Raw genomic sequence first — 17,217 nt, forward strand, 5'->3', positions numbered from 1 at the left:
GAGCATGTGGCAAGAAAGTGTAGCACTGACAGAACTTGAACTGTGGGAGGGATGGCATATGAATTACGTATGGCAGGCAAAAGATCTGGCTCCAATTGGGTACATAGATCCATGACGGTATGACGATTCAGATGATAGGTCTGAATTATATGGCGCTCCTCCAGGGTTGCAAGGCCCACGAGCGGCCGGTACACTGGTGCATGTCTCAATATCCTCATGACAGGGTATCTAGGATGGAGAGGAGAGATTGTACAATTTGATATGCACACCGCATGTTAGCAGAACATATCAAAATTGGACACATCTAAAACTGTAGACAAGCTGCACACTGCTGACACATACTATATTGGGCATGCTGAAGAGGCATGGACTCCACCCTTGATGCAAATTGCTGGCCGTGATCAATAGTTTCTGACATACATCACATGTGTCATGTTCCATATGTGTTCCAACGACTTGTCCTGCACTGAGCATGTATGTAGTCATGCCATATACCTATAAGGTGACAGCGCCAATCAGGTGACATGTATCTGGACATGCTATTCATTAGGCAACCAGCCACATAAGATCACTGTCTCATGTATGTCACATGTGTGTGCCAACCCATCATGGCACAATTTAGGCCTACTCCGCATTCTGCAGAAAAGGTGTATGGCAGACTTATTTTGCTGCATCAAGGCATGTTATGTGCTTAAAATGGCAGCTGCCTGTCCTGCAGCACTGGACAGATTGAAGTCCGCCGGCGTATGTCGTCATGGGGGCAGACGGTGGCAACCACCGTGCGACTTCTCATTGGGTAACATTGCTGCCTATGGGAGACTGGGCCCAATGGCGATCACCACCAGCGGCAAAGGTGCTGTACGCGGCAGCCATGACCATCATTTTCTGCCGCCTTGCTCACTTGACTCCCTGACACTCTAGCAAGCAAGACCTCCATGTGCTAAGCTGCTGTGCTGGGAACCATCATGCCATGTCTTGCAGGTAATGCTTCAGCCAAGAAGAGATGGAGAAGCTGGTAGAAGGGGTCCTATCTGTGTATGGACAGCTGTATGGGGCACCAGAGGAGCAGGTGAGCCTAATGTCATAGTCATGTGTGATAAGGGTGTGTGTGAGGGTGAATGGCATACATGTACCGGTCAGGGAGTACATGCATGCAGGGGGCATGGGGTTTAGGCTTGTGAACCGTGAGGTGGGTATGTGTGGGCATTTGATGGGTCTGCTGTTAATAGTCCACTGCTGTTGGTATGGTGCCAGTGTACATGACTTTCTCCTTCTGTCTGTGTCACCCATGCAGGTCAACGCCCATCAGAAGAAGGGGATCTGCCATGCCATCGCCAAGCAAGTGCGGACCCTGGGGTCCAAAGCTGACAGAGCCCCCATTGTCGCAAGTGGTGGGAGGGCCAGAGGCGCTGGGCCCAGAAGACAACTGAGGTGCAGCAGGGGGTGTCCTCCCAACGAGGGAGGGGTGCCCGTCGGACCCTGACCCCCCTAATAGCCCGCATTTTTGCAGAGGCCTACCCTGAGGTTGACGGACATTTGAGGGCAGCACAGCAGCCACAAAGTGGTGAGTACTGACTGCATCCTGGGAGTTGGCTGGTCTTAATTGGGATTGGGTGCTTCAATACTGGCAAAGTGCCATTGTAGTTAATGCTACATGTGCATCCACATTAGGAAATTCCCAATAGGCACCCTGGCAGAGCACATTTCATGTATGTGTCCCCATGCTTTACTGTCAGTGGATTTACATCTCCCTGTCCCATACCTCTCTAAATCTGTAATGTGGAGATGCACTGATGACATGAGCCTATATGTGACTCCATCCTGGCCATATGATGGATGTGAGTGTCAGTAGAATCCTAAGTATTGTGTATGAGGAGCTCCATCCATCTGCAACAGTGGCTCTGAGGTGTCAGGCCACTCCCAACTATGTAGGCTACCTGTATATGTGACTGTGTGACTCTCCTTTTATGACTGTGACTGTGTGAATCATGTACTGTTTCTGGTATAGACAAATAGTGGGGCTGGCATTACAGTTCCACCACAGACCTTGCCTTCATGGGACAGGAGTATTGGCCTGAGAACTGACTAGGCATACATAGGTGATCTGCTGACTGTAGAGTATGTGTTGGTAGGCAACCTGGAATACTGATACATGTAGAGTTGATGAAGTTTGATTGCACAGAGGTTGCATTCCTAGGGCCAATACTTACGGGGATGTTGCCTTCCAAACTATGGGTTGGTACTGGTGGTGGTAAATGCCCTGGGAGATCCCTGATGTATCACCATGGTGTGTATATGGCACGTATTAAAAAGCCTCTGCTGCATTGCTGACTGACTGCCTACAGCATGTCGACATGGATAGTTGGGGACACTTCAGATGGCCTGTGACACTTAGAGTTTAGCTTGGCTATTAGGTTGTGGCAGATTAGGAGTAGTTTGGGTATTGCATGACACATAGAGTGTTGATGTGACAGAAATGTTGCAATCAGTCTCCTCGGGCTGCTTATGAGGTAGTGGGATCTGTCTTAGGTGTACTGGCAGTGGTGTTTGTCCATGTATGCCTAATGCATGCAAATATTTACCTCCTGAGATGTGTGTCATCTAGGCTAAGTGACAGGTTTAGCCAATTGTTGTATGGTGTGTGTGAGGGTGGAGTTATCATGGTGCTTAGTCCAACTGATGTAACAGCATGTGTATTGGCTTGAGAAGTGGTCCATGATGTGGTATGTCTGTTCCAGTGGCACATCTGTTGTGACACTGCACTCAGTGGATGTGTTTGTATGTTTAACATGTGGTACATGGCCCATTGTAGATGCACTTAGCAGTATGCTGAGTAGTGATATTAAGTGTTTGGTGTTAGCAGCTCTGGCTCTGTGATAGGGTCTGACTACACACATGGCTAAACCACACATTCAGAGAGTACACATCTGATGTAAAGTGTTTGGACATCTGACTGATAGTGGTGAAATCTGAGTTGCCCTCCATAATGGCATCACTAATCTGAGTGGCCAGACATGTTTAAAGGCAGGTAGGTGGTGTGTGCTCAGTGAGTGCAGTTGTCTTCACTGTAATGGACATATTACAGAGAACATGGACTAACCAGGTGTTGTCACTGTAGAGGCCTGCAGTGCTTTGTTGTGTCAGCTGCACATCCAATGGGTGCTAGGTGAATGGAGAGGTAAGATGTGTATTTAGGCACAATATTGATAGTGCATCCAGGGAATGCTGTGCCAGCTTAAGAGGGCATTGGTGGGCATCAAGGGGATGAGTCTAGTAGTGCAGTCCTACTTAGGTATTGCTGTAGGTGTGAGGGATGGCAGACAGGTGTGGGTAGTAGTGACATTTCATGACATTATGCAGGTAATGTGCCTTTGCAAATGAGATTGCCTAGCCATGATATATATAGTGACAGATGTACATGTTTAGCTGTGTGCATGGGAGGCGTATGTTAATCATTTTGCCGCCTATCTCTCTGCCCCTCTCTCTCTCTCTCTCTCTCTCTCTCTCTTTGTGTACATCAGCATCGTCTGGCGAAGGAGAAGGGACACATGCAAGTGGGGAAGCACCAGCCCACGGGACTCAGGAAGGTGGCACCACTGACACAGAAGGACCCAGTGGGATGGAGGGCAAGGGGAGTGCCACGGGGGGAACCAGATCCAACACTTCATCTTTAGATTCCTCCTCCAGTGGACAATCCATGGTGGTGGCGGACCTATCTGGGACTACCCCAGCACCATCATTGTCCATCACCCCCTTCTTAGCACCGCCTTCCCTGTAGCTCCCCACCCTAGCCCATGCCCGTGGGCATCTCCTTCACCGCAGGCCCCTCTGCCCCTGGCCCAAACAGCCCTGCTGCCCACAATGAGGAGGCTATTGACCTCCTGAGGTCCATCTCTATGGGTCATTCGACTATCGTGAATGGCATCCAGGGATTGGCTGCTCGAGTCCAACAGAGCAATGTGTTTCTGGAAGGCATCACTGTGCCCTGGCTGGTCTCCAGAGATCCTTTCAGGCTCTGGCCTCCTCACTGATGGCAGCCAGTGTCCCTTTGTCTACCGTCCCTTCTACACTTACCTCTTCCGAATCACAAACCCCTCTCCCCGCACCCATCCAGAGCACACATTCCCACAGGCATACATCCACCTCAACAGATACGGTGGACACTGACAAACACAAGCACCACAAGACCCTCCAGTGGCATGCACACAGACAACTCCCACCTGCAGATACAACAACATCCACTCCCTGCACAGACTCCCCCACCAGCACCACCTTCTTCACAGACACTACACCTCACACTCCTGCAGCCAGCAAATCATCATTTGCAGATCCAGCCACCAGTCCCATCTTACCCACAGACACCACAAAATCAGACCCTCAGACATCCACCCCAGTCACCACAACCACCAACAGCCCCACATGCAGCACATGTACCATACCTGCAGATACCACCCCAACAGACAGTCACCCATCCAGCATGGCATCTCCCAGCACCTCCTCCCCCTCCTCCCAAGGCACTTAAACACCCGCTCTCATCCACCCAACAGACACCCAGCACACACAAGCATTCCATGCACGCACCTGCACCCAAGACACCAAATACGACACATCTTACCACCACTCCCTCTCCCTCCACTCCCAAACCCTTTTGCCATGACCGCCCTGTGTGCCAAAGAAATGTTTCCTCTATGAGTTTTCCCTGTTCCCTACCCCTCTCCAACTCCGTGAGACCCCAGAGCACTCGGTGTCCCTCCCCAAGTCCAGCCCTTCTACCTCCAAGTCCTCCCCTGCCACCACTGGTTATTCCCATGCACCTCCCACTGCAAAAAGTCAACCCCCATCAAGGGCAAGGACCCCCTCCCAAGCCCAGACCCAAGGACCCCCCTCCCAAGCCCAAACCCAAGGACCCCCCACCCAAAACCAAACCCAAGGACCCCACTCCCAAGCCCAAACCCAAGGACCACCCTCCCAAGCCCAACCCCCCCTCATCACTGAGGTGCCTGCCTGCCCCTCTTGACGCCCCTACCCTGTGGAGGTCATTTTGCAGCCAGGAGTCAAGTTGGGGCACAGTGAGGTGCCAATGTGCCTTTGGCACCTCTGACACAGGACTGGCCTATGGCCTTTTATTGTACATAGTTATTATTTTTTTTTTCACGATTTAATACATATGGGCCAACAAGATGTTGGCCTCCATCAAACAGTACTTGTCCTACCTTTCTTTCTCCATGTCGGATTTGTGTTTGTGGTCCTTAGTTTGTGTGTGTGTGTGTGTGTGTGTGACATGTGTGTGTGTTGGTTGTGCGTTCTGTTGTGCATGGCCTGCATGTGTGTGTGTGTGAGGCCTTGCCATCAGTCCCTCTGTGATGGGTGTGTATTGTGTGGGATATGATTGTGTAGTTACATGCCTCTGTGTAGCTATATTGTGTATTATTCGTGATGTGATGTGTTGTGGTGGTGTTGTGTGCCATTGATCCGTGTGTGTGGTGATGGCTATGTCATATGCGTTGTGTGGGTGTGGTATGACATTTGGTACATTGTATGGGTGTGTGAAAGTGTTGATTGGTTGTGAGTTGTCGTTCCGTGTTGTTGTCAGTATGTGTTGTCATGTGTAGGTGTGAAGTGCAATTGATGTGGTTATGTGACTCAGTGGTGTTGTGGTTTATGTATGTTAGCCAGTGGCGGTGATGTGTGTGTGCAAGGTGGTGTGTGGTTGGCACATGTGTGTTGGCCATTGTGTGTGTATTTTTGGTGTGTGTGTGTGTGATTTTTGTGTGAGTGTGTATATGTAGCTCTGTGTGTGTGTTGGTGCGTGGTTGCGTGTGTGTGTGTGGCCCTCACTGGCCGTCCCGGTTGTGTGTGTTGTTTGTGTGTATTCTAATGGCTTTCCCTCCAGTGTGTGCTAGGTGGGTATACTTACTGTTGTTGCCTTCGTCATCGCCATTGCTGGTTCCGGAGCCGCAGTGCGAGCAGGAGCAGTGGGGTGACTTTGAGTTCTTGTTCCATCACGGCTCAAAATGTGATTGTGTTCCAGAAGGTGAGTGTCTCCTTTTATTGAGTTGGTTTCCGCCAGGGTTTTGGTGGCGGTGTGACAGCGGCAGAAACCTTGGCAGTGTGCAGCCTCATAATGTGTCCGGCAGAAACATGGTCCCCACCGGTGTGAAGGTGCCTACCGCTGTCTGCGGCGGCCTGACTGGTCATAATATGGCGGTTTTCACCGCCGGCCTGTCAGCGATACGACCGCCAACATGACGGTCCAGGTACCACCAAACTCGTAATGAGGGGCTTAGTCCCACTCATTTTCACTTTTTCTCAGTCAGCCTTCCTCAGATTCATTCAGTCTCACTGACTCACCTAGCCTCAATTATTCTCAGCCATTCCTACAAACAAGGAAAGTCTTCCAAAGTTACAGGTTGTTTTTGTTAATTGAATTTTGTTGTGACAGAAAAGTCCTCTACATGGTAATGGATGTCTAACCCTTCCCTGGGTACCCAGCTAAACTGATGGCTGTAACCCTAATGCTAAATTTTGTCATTGTAGGCAAATACGGATCATATGTGTGTGCCATGACATAGGCCTGTCTCACAGATTGCAGTCTTGTTGGACAGCGAGGGGCACCCAGAGAGCTACCCTCATGGCAATAGAAGGCTACTGCCTTCACCAGGTACTAAGTAGCACTAGCGAGGTGTTTGTAGCATAACGTGTAGAGATCAGGAGTGAACAGATCCTTTTAAACTTGTGCCTTTGGAGAGAGGCCTACCAACTCACTCACCTTTTTAAGTTCCTCTGCTGAGTGCTTGACTCCCCCAGCCTACATCAGTTAAATGTGAAGTGCTGCGAAGTGCAGGAGTGGTGACTGTGTGCTGGATGCATGTGTGCCTATGAGGCGTACGGTACAGGGACAAAGCAGTGTTGTGCAGTGCATGCATGGTGAGTGCATGTATTGGGTGTATGTATGCCTGCAAGGAGTAAATCACAAGAGGTGTAGTGCTCTGCTTTGTGTGTGCAGTGAATGCATGTAATGAGTGCATAAGCCTGAGTGAAGTACAATAAATAAAGGGTGAAGTGATGTGCAGCACACACATGGTAACATGCTAGCAGTGTCTGTGCTTGAAAGTAGCATGCCATGGCACAATACTCAAAGGCTACAGTACTAAGCAGGTCATGCAGAGTGAATATGTGTGCCGAATGTATGTGTGCCTGGGGTGGCACAATGCATGGTAGTAACAGTACTGGTTAGTGTGTGTGCTATGTGCATCCACTTAGTGAAAGGGCGCCAGCAATAATACATTCGATGGAAAACACTGGGTTCCATTTTGTCCCAGGCCTGTCTAGCAAAGACATGAGGAGGTGGAGGAATCCCCCACCCCAGACAGATTTGTGTGTTGCTACATTCCTGTGAGCTGGGTGGGACATACTGGAAAAAAAGAGAGGGACTCCCCCACCCCCCACCACCACCCTGTACACTTCAAAGGATGCTCTTTAATTCAGTGAGAGATCACAGGAAAGGGCCTGGACAGGAAGGAGATAGGGCATATAAGGGAACCATAAAGAGTAGGGCTGGGAGTCCAGGATTAACCTTGTGAGACTCATATCAGTGTAGCTGACATCCAGATGTGAACTCTAGTCACTCCCATGGCCAGTGTCAGTGTACTGTCAGCTTCGGACAGACAACCTTTCCAGAGGAAGAGGGAGAGAAGTGTGTGCTTCAAAAGAAGCAGAACCCCAACATGAAACTGTAAAGGCCCAGACCCTAAATCACATTTGGTGTCTCAAAATAGACTATAAGAAGGGAAGGTTAAAACCCCCAAAATGTGTCCTCTGCAAAACAGCCAGGCGGGCAGTGTGAGGAAGAGAAGTTCAGCAAAGGTTCTGCCTGTGACCAGGACTGGGGGCCAAGGATTGCTAGTGTCCCTGATGGGTGAGTGGACATCACCCAAGAAACCAAGAACACCTGCTCTGGAGCCTGGAACACCAGTGTCTGCCTGCTTGCCAAGGCCAGTGTGCCCTGTGAGGAAGAGGAAAGCTCTGAGGAAGCAAGGTCCAGTTGAAAGCCTACCCAAGTAGATTCCTGGTGTGAGGAGACAGCTGCTGCATGGATCGGGCATTTGCCCATATGCAGATTTAAATCAGCACCCCCGTAAGGCAGGAATGGGCTGCAGTTAAGATAGCTGTGAGCATAATGCTGTGTGGGACAAGTGTAAGCTGTATGTCTCCCATTGCAATTAGTTCCTATGCCAGGAGAGGCTGCTGTGGAAGATATTGCTGGATACTGTGGGTCAAAGCCTGGTCAGAACCTAGCTGTGATGTGGTATGCCAGGAGAGGCCACCATGGTACAGACTACTGTCCGGTGAGGGCACACAAACCACCTCTGATTGCTACTGGAGATGGCCAGAGGTGGAAGGCCTGCACACCGCTTTCCCTACTGTTGCACAGACTGGAATGGGAATAGTACATTTTACCCGTATGGAGTCCAGTGCTTTTCCTACTTTTGTACAGACTGGAGTGGGAATAGTAAATGTTATCCCTCTGGAGTTCAACGCTTTCCCTACTGTTGCACAGACTGGAGTGGGAATAGTAAATTTAACCCCTCTGTAGTGCAACGCTGTCCCTACTGTTGCACAGACTGGGGTGGGAATAGTAAATGTTACCCCTCCGGAGTCCAACACTATACCTACTGTTGCACTGACTACTACATTTTACCCCTTTGAAGAATAATGCTATTATTACCAGACTTTATTATACTTAATAATATTGTATAAATGTATATAATATTATAATTAGATTTTTTATTTTTATTTTATATCTATATACATATGTGTAAATATATATATATATATATATATATATATATATATATGCAAAAAACTAAGGAGAACTCTGGGAAGTTCCCAATTTTAGGTGGAGAGCTGCTCTAGTAAGGAGCTGCCTGCAACACCAGCAACACTCTAGATTTGCTCACCTCAAATGTCTGCTTATCTAGCAAAGTCTTTAAGCATAGGATTAGCACAGTGCTATCCTTGCCGAGCTAGATAGTGACAAAGTCTTTTGCCATTTGTACAGCAAAATCTTTAAGCATAGGATTGACATAGTATCATCCTTGCCAAGCTGTAAAATGACAAAAGCCATTTATCACTCCAGGCACAGTATTACAGCTTTGGACTGGTCAAATACCGTCCAAGCCAACCTGGAATGAGTAAAGCAACCCCTGACACGTGTTTCGCTCTCATTAGAGCTCTTCAGAGGGGTATAGCTTTGTCCAGACACAAGAGAGCACCCAGTATAAGTCAAACCAAGGCCCTTTCAGGAATAGAGTGACGCATAAATTATGCAAAAAGCAAAGGAGAACTCTGGGAAGTTCCCAATTTTAGGTGGAGAGCTGCTCTAGTAAGGAGCTGCCTGCAACACCAGCGACACTCTAGATTTGCTCACCTCAAATCTCTGTTTATCTAGCAAAGTCTTTAAGCATAGGATTAGCACAGTGCTATCCTCACCGAGCTAGATAGTGACAAAGTCTTTTGCCATTTGTACAGCAAAATCTTTAAGCATAGGATTGACATAGTGTCATCCTTGCCGAGCTGTAAAATGACAAAAGCCATTTACCACTCCAGGCACAGTATTACAGCTTTAAACTGGTCAAATAGCGTCCAAGCCAGCCTGAAATGAGTAAAGCAACCCCTGACACGTGTTTCGCTCTCATTATAGCTCTTCAGAGGGGTATAGCTTTGTCCAGACACAAGAGAGCACCCAGTATAAGTCAAACCAAGGCCCTTTCAGGAATAGAGTGATGCATAAATTTTGCAAAAAACAAAGGAGAACTCTGGGAAGTTCCCAATTTTAGGTGCAGAGCTGCTCTAGTAAGGAGCTGCCTGCAACACCAGCGACACTCTAGATTTTCTCACCTCAAATCTCTGCTTATCTAGCAAAGTCTTTAAGCACAGGATTAGCACAGTGCTATCCTCGCCGAGCTAGATAGTGACAAAGTCTTTTGCCATTTGTACAGCAAAATCTTTAAGCATAGGATTGACATAGTGTCATCCTTGCCGAGCTGTAAAATGACAAAAGCCATTTACCACTCCAGGCACAGTATTACAGCTTTGGACTGGTCAAATACCGTCCAAGCCAACCTGGAATGAGTAAAGCAACCCCTGATACGTGTTTCGCTCTCATTAGAGCTCTTCAGAGGGGTGTAGCTTTGTCCAGACACAAGGGAGCACCCAGTATAAGTCAAACCAAGGCCCTTTCAGGGATAGAGTGACGCATAAATTATGCAAAAAACAAAGGAGAACTCTGGGAAGTTCCCAATTTTAGGTGGAGAGCTGCTCTAGTAAGGAGAGGCCTGCAACACCAGCGACACTCTAGATTTGCTCACCTCAAATGTCTGCTTATCTAGCAAAGTCTTTAAGCATAGGATTAGCACAGTGCTATCCTCGCCGAACTAGATAGTGACAAAGTATTTTGCCATTTGTACAGCAAAATCTTTAAGCATAGGATTGACATAGTGTCATCCTTGCCGAGCTGTAGAATGACAAAAGCCATTTATATTTTATATTTTTAGTAAATATCGTTTTTTCATTTTAATAATTTTGGTAAGTTATTTAATGTTTTGTATTTCATATTGTCATATTTTTATACGTAATATATTAATAAATAAAAATACATATATATGTTTTATAGTAGTAATGTATTTAGGTTTATATAAGTATATATTTATTTCAATATTAAATGTTACTTACATTTATTTAATATACATTATACTAATATTGTTCGAAATTAGATCTCTAGTTGGCAGCGAGTTTACACCCTGTCCTAGTAGGGACCGTCACTCTTTTCAGGGTAAGGGAGTCACACACCTAAGATAATCCCTGCTCACTCCCTTAGTAGCTTGGCACAAGCAGTCAGGCTTATCTCAGAGGCTATGTGTAAAGTATTTGCACAAACACATTCAATAACACAGTGAAAAGACCACAAAAGAACTCCACACCAGTTTAGAAAAATAGCCAAACAAGACGAACTTGACAAACATACAACATACATAAAAAAAGATATCAATTTTTAAAGTTGAGTCTTAATCCATTGGAATCAATGGATGCGTTGTTTGCACACAAAGTACTTGTATGCATCAAACATAAAGCAGCAGTAGAGTTGATGTGTCATAAGAGCAAGGGATTCGTTGATTCCTTACTCGCAAGTGAGGCAGTGTGTCAATTCTTTCCCCCGCAAGGGAATGATGCATCGATTTCACGATAAGCAGTATCGTGTCCTTACCGCGATGTTGAAGATTTGATGCCCAGGATTGATGCGTGGGAAATTCTGACACCCTGTGGTCTGCATTGAGAACAGATGCTGCATCGAATTTCCAGCCACTGGACAGAAGCTGCGTTGAATTTTCATCCACGGCATAGGCGCTGAGTCGATTCTTCTGATGTGTACGGAGCGGTGAGTGGATTTTCTCCCAGAGGTTACCAGCTTCCACTTCTAAGGGCCCAGGGACTGGATTTGGCACCAGTAAGCAAGTCAGGTCTCTCAGCAGAAGAGCCCAGGCACTGGCAGATGAAGTCTTTGATGTCACTGAGACTTCACAACAGGAGGCAAGCTCAGTTCAAGCATGTGGAGAACCTTGGAAAGCAGGATGAAGAAAGCAAAGTCCAGTCTTTTCACTCACAGGGCAGAAGTAGCAGCAGTAGGCCAGCACAGCAAAGCAACAGGCAGAGTGGCAGGTCCTCCTCAAGCATCCAGCTCTTCTCCCTGGAAGCATGCCCTCAGTCCAGAAGTGTTCTAATATTCTGGGGTTTTGAGTCCACTACTTATACTCATTTCTGCCTTTCAAGTAGGGTTTGTAGTGCACAAGACCCTGCTTCTTCCTTGCCCTGCCCCAGCCACACTCAAAGGGGTTTAGAGATGGTATTGTGTGAGGTCAGGCACAGCCCTTTCAAGTGCAGGTGTCAGCTCCGTTCTCCCACTCTAGGCCAGGATAACTCATCAGGATATGCAGGACACACCTCAGCTCTCTTTGTGTCACTGTCTAGAGTGAATTCACAAACAGCTCAACTGTCAGTCTGACCCAGATATGGATTCAGCAGACAAGCAGAGGCACACAATGGTTAAGCAAGAAAATGCCCACTTTCTGAAAGTGGCATTTTCAAACTTACAATCTAAAAAACAACTTTAATCTGCTCCCACTGGGACATTACACTTAAAAGGTAATTAAAGGCAATCCTCGTGTTAACCTATGGGAGGGATAGGCCTTGCAATAGTGAAAAACAGATTTTTGCAGTATTTCACTATCAGTACATACACAACACACCAGTACATTTCCTACCTTTTAAATATACTGCACTCTGCCCATAGGGCTGCCTTGGGCCTACCTTAGGGCTGAATTACATGTAGTAAATTCACACAAAGACACTGGAGTGGCAGGTCTGAGACATGTTTACAGGGCTACTCGTTTGGATGGCACAATCAGTGCTGCAGGTCCACTAGTAGCATTTGATATACAAGCCCTGGGCACACATAGTGCATGTTACTAGGGACTTACTTGTAAATCAAATATGCCAATTATGGTTAAACCAATTACCAATACAATTTAGACAGAACGTGCTTGCACTTTAGCACTGGCAAGTAGTGGTAATGTGCCCAGAGTCCTAAAGCCAGCAAAGACAGGTCAGAAACAAATAGGAGGAAGAAGGCAAAAGGTTTGGGGGATAACCCTGCAAACAGGGCCATTGTTAACACAACCCCCTCCCAGCCTAAAGCCAGGGTAGGCCAGACAATACCTTGCTAGACTTCCCTGCTTAGGGTGACAGAACCTGGACATGGGCCACTACTGCAGTGGCTCTAGCCAGTTCTACATCTCCCTGAACCCAGGTGGATCCCTCTGTCTACACTCTCAGGGCCCACTGAACTATCAAAGGGGGAACTCTTATCCTCCTCTGAGGACTCCATCTGTGCAGCGCCTAACCTTACATTGCTCACAGATGCATCCCAGTTTGCAGACAGTACCACCATGGCCAACAGTATGATGTGGCCATTCTACCCCTTGGGTTTGACTTCAATCCTCAACCCAGGGAAATCTCTGACCAAAAGAACCACAACCAACAGAGGCAGGCCCCAGACCACCCAAGAGTCTCTAGCCTGTCTGGTTTCCAAAAGTGGAAGGCAGTAGCCCCAGGTGCCTTGCACCCTTGTTTTACTTCACCTCCCACCAGTTCAGGGGTGGTATCCTGAGACTGGTCACTCAACATAGAGTCTGAACCCTCAGGCTGAGCAGGGGACACGGGTGGGCTCTCCCTCCTCCTGTCTTTCTTGCTGGGGTCCTATACCCTCCGCTTTATAGTGGTAGCCCCAGAAAACAGAACTGTTAGAGCGCCTTTGGCGGTCCCCTTCCCGTTCCTCTGAAACCTGGGCAGCTAATTTCCCGGAAGGCAGTCTAAGGGCATCTGGCGACTAACTATGACCCTCCTCTGGGTCACCTCCCCACCCCAATCTAGGGATACCAGGGCCATAAAGCAGAAGAGGTCCTGCCCATGGACTGATGTCACCCTACACACCTGGTTGGCACACTGCCCTTGGGAGACAATCCTTTCTATCATCATGGTATGGCTAGCCCCACTGACCATCAGAGCAGTGACTGGGACCCCATTCATTGTCACCTGGTGGAAATGATCACTCCCACCCTCAGGGATCACCAACTCACCCTCTGAGTCCACCTCCCAAAAAAGGGATATCAGGTCATGGTCTATGACCTGTCCCTGGGGATTATCTCCCTCCTAAGGCAGGGGTCTTCAAACTGGGGGGCAGAACCCCCTATGGGGGCCTCAAGTGATCCAAGGGAGGGGCGCCAGTTGAGGTCAGGCACAGCCCTTTCAAGTGCAGGTTTCAGCTCCACCCTCCCACTGTAGCTCAGGAAGACTCATCAGGATATGCAGGACACACCTCAGCTCCCTTTGTGTCTCTGTCGAGGGTGAATTCACAAACCACCCAACTGTCAGTCTGACAGCCAAGCTGGGGCACAGAATGTTTAAACAAGAAAATATCCACTTTCTAAAAGGGGCATTTTCAAACTTACGATCCAAAAACCAACTTTACCAAAAGATGTCTTTTTAAATTCTGAGTTCAGAGACCCCAAACGCCAGACCTCCATATGCTCTCAATGGGAAATTACACTCAAAAGGTATTTAAAGGCAATCCCAATGTTAACCTATGGGAGGGATAGCATTTGATTTATAGGCCCTGGGCATACTTTACTAGGGAGTTACTGGTAAATCATATATGCCAATCATGGACAAACCAATTACCAGTACAATTTAGACAGAAAGCACTTGCACTACAGCAGTGGTAAGGTGCCCAGTCCTAAAGCCAGCAAAAACAGGTCAGACAAAAATAGGAGGAAGAAGGCAAAACGTTTGGGGATAACCCTGCAAACAGGGCCATTTCTAACAAATATTATGTATTCAAATATTTAACATTTACTATTTTATGTTATTCATGGAAAAACTGTATTCGTCATTTTATCGATATTAGCTTGATCTATATTTTTTTCAGTATTGTTGTACTCATCATTATAACTATAGGAAAACAATATTTGTGTCAACTACATTTTTAACACAATATTTGTAGCCTCGGTATTATGTCATTGATCCCACCCATAGGACTCTGTTGGCCCCCAAACTCCTAGGTGTTCCTAGGATTTGTGCAGTGGAGAAATTGACCTATGTCTTGCTGATTCCACCATCGACATTATACATATACATAGAGTAAATCAGAACGAAGATTTGCAAGAGACCTGCAAGATACTATCACAATAAAGCTAGGTTGGTGGACTTGGCTTTCTACATTGTTTTTAAGCTGCTTTTAAATACTTTTAATTTTTTGTATTGGGGGCATATTGTTGGGTTATCAGTATTTAATCCTATCTTTTTTTTCTAACTTATTTTTTACTCATAGGCGCTATTGCGCCTACCAGCTCACTTGGCCCGTGTTCAGTGGCTAGTCAGCTGTTACTGTGGGAATTTAAATATCTTTTTGAGGCTCTCCCCTCCTCTCTCCTTTTATTTTCTTTTTCCCCTTTTCCACTCACCGATCTGGGTTGTCTTACTTTGGTAGTCCTAAGGCAAGCCCGTCTGTGCCCGTCCTGGCCAATCCGGGCCCAGGGGCCACTCCCCCTGGTCCGGTCAGGACCATGGGCCTAGTCTACTCCTCGGAAGCTCTTTTGAATCTTACAGCACCCATATCTGAATCTTGTCAGGTATGCCCTGATCTGAGGAATAACATGTGGTCATGTTCTGTGTGTCAATGGGTCCCTCATTATAAGGGACCAACTGCTTCTTTGGAGGCTAACCTCCATACGACTCTGTTGCTGACGAATTGTCGATCGCTGTCAGCACATAAACTAGATGTAAATTTCCTGCTAAGCGATGCCGCTCCTGCAGCCCTGTTTCTTACTGAGACATGGCTGCACGAGGGGTAATTGCCTGATATAGCCGTGGCATTACCTCCAGGCTACCGAATGGCAAGAATGGACAGAACCACCTCAAGAGGGGGCGGAGTTGCCATTCTCTATAAAGAAGACCTCAAGCTTACTTTTCGCTCTGTTCAGTTAACGGACTGCGAAAGTATGTCTTTTTCTCTGACCTTTAATCCTCATTTTACTTTCGCAGGAGTTTTGCTTTACTGGCCTACGGGACCCCCAGATAATTTCTTAAACTCTCTCCCCGACCAACTTACCGATTTATTATGCAATAGACCAAATTTGACCATCTTAGGCGATTTTAATATTCAGGTAGACAATGTAGATCAGACACCGGCCAGATACCTTCTGGCGGACATGGAAGCTCTGGGTTTAAGACAGTTGATTAAAGGTCCGACACATGAAAAGGGGCACACCATTGATCTAGTCTTTAGTAATCTAGCTGTTTTATCCTCTAGTCTTCCCCTCCCTCTGGAATGGTCTGACCATTACCTAATTCCACAAAAATTTGCCATTTCTACCGCAACAGTTCTCCCCCAACCCACAGTTCGGTCCTGCAGGCATTGGTATAACCTCAATACAGTAGCCTGAATGGATCAGGATACTGGAAAGCTGGAAAACCTTCTTTTTCAAGGAAAATGAGATAGATACCGATCCTTTCAATGATTGGATTACCGACACCCTTCTCCCACACAGGACAATTACCGGCTCTTGTCGGAAAATTGGGGATCAGTGGTTTACCCCTGATTTGTTATCGCTCAAAAGGGAGTGCAGAGGTCTTGAAAGAAAGTGGAGGAAATTTTTAGACCCGGTGACTAGGGAGGAATATAGGAAGTCAATCATACTTTATCACGCAGAAATAAGATCTGCACAAGGTGCTTACTATTCAAGTAGAATCATACAGGCCTCTGGCTCCCCGTAAGAGGTTTTTCAGGTGCATAAAGAAATCCTTCACCCACTTTTAGAGGGTAATCTAGTTGAAGCCTCAGAAGAACACAGTAACAATCTAGCTAGGTTCTTTCAACAAAACAATTGTGTTAGCCACTTGAATCTCTCAAAGGAGAAGGCTAAGCTGGTAGCCCAGGCTAAACAGTCTGAGAACGGTAAAGCTATCATGTCTCATTTACCCCCTCTTTCTCAGGACCAGACTGCCTCTCTTCTCGCTGCATTGAAGTCAGGTTTCCCTCTTGATCCAGCCCCCCCTTCCGTATTAACCCTTGGGGCCCGGCTATTGTCCCGGTTCTAACGGAATTACTGAACTCCTCACTTGCCAGGGGTATTGTCCCAGAACAGTGGAAACATGCTATAGCTAAGCCTTTGTTGAAGAAATCCAACCTGGACGCCATTGACCTTAAAAACTATAGGCCTATATCATTACTTCCCGTTATGGCTAAATTATTGGACAAATACATCAACTCCCAATTATCCATGTTCTCGGAAAGTAACAATATCCTCCATCCCACACAGATGGGGTTCAAGCCTCTTCACAGTACCGAGTCAGCACTGATAGCCGTTATGGAAGATGCAAGGAAGCGGATGGATCAGGGTCAGATGACAGCTGTGATACTCCTGGACTTGAGAGCGGCGTTCGACACAGTGGATCACCACATGCTTGCCCATAGGATGAGGGATATTGGAATTAAAGGTTTAGCACTTAGTTGGCCCACTTAGTTTCTTGAGGACAGGACTTTCCAGGTGCAGGGCCAATTGTATTTGTCTTATAGGTTCAACCGGAGTTATGGGGTGCCAC

The sequence above is a fragment of the Pleurodeles waltl genome, chromosome 6 (assembly GCF_031143425.1).
Source record: "Pleurodeles waltl isolate 20211129_DDA chromosome 6, aPleWal1.hap1.20221129, whole genome shotgun sequence".
In the NCBI taxonomy this organism is placed as follows: domain Eukaryota; kingdom Metazoa; phylum Chordata; class Amphibia; order Caudata; family Salamandridae; genus Pleurodeles; species Pleurodeles waltl.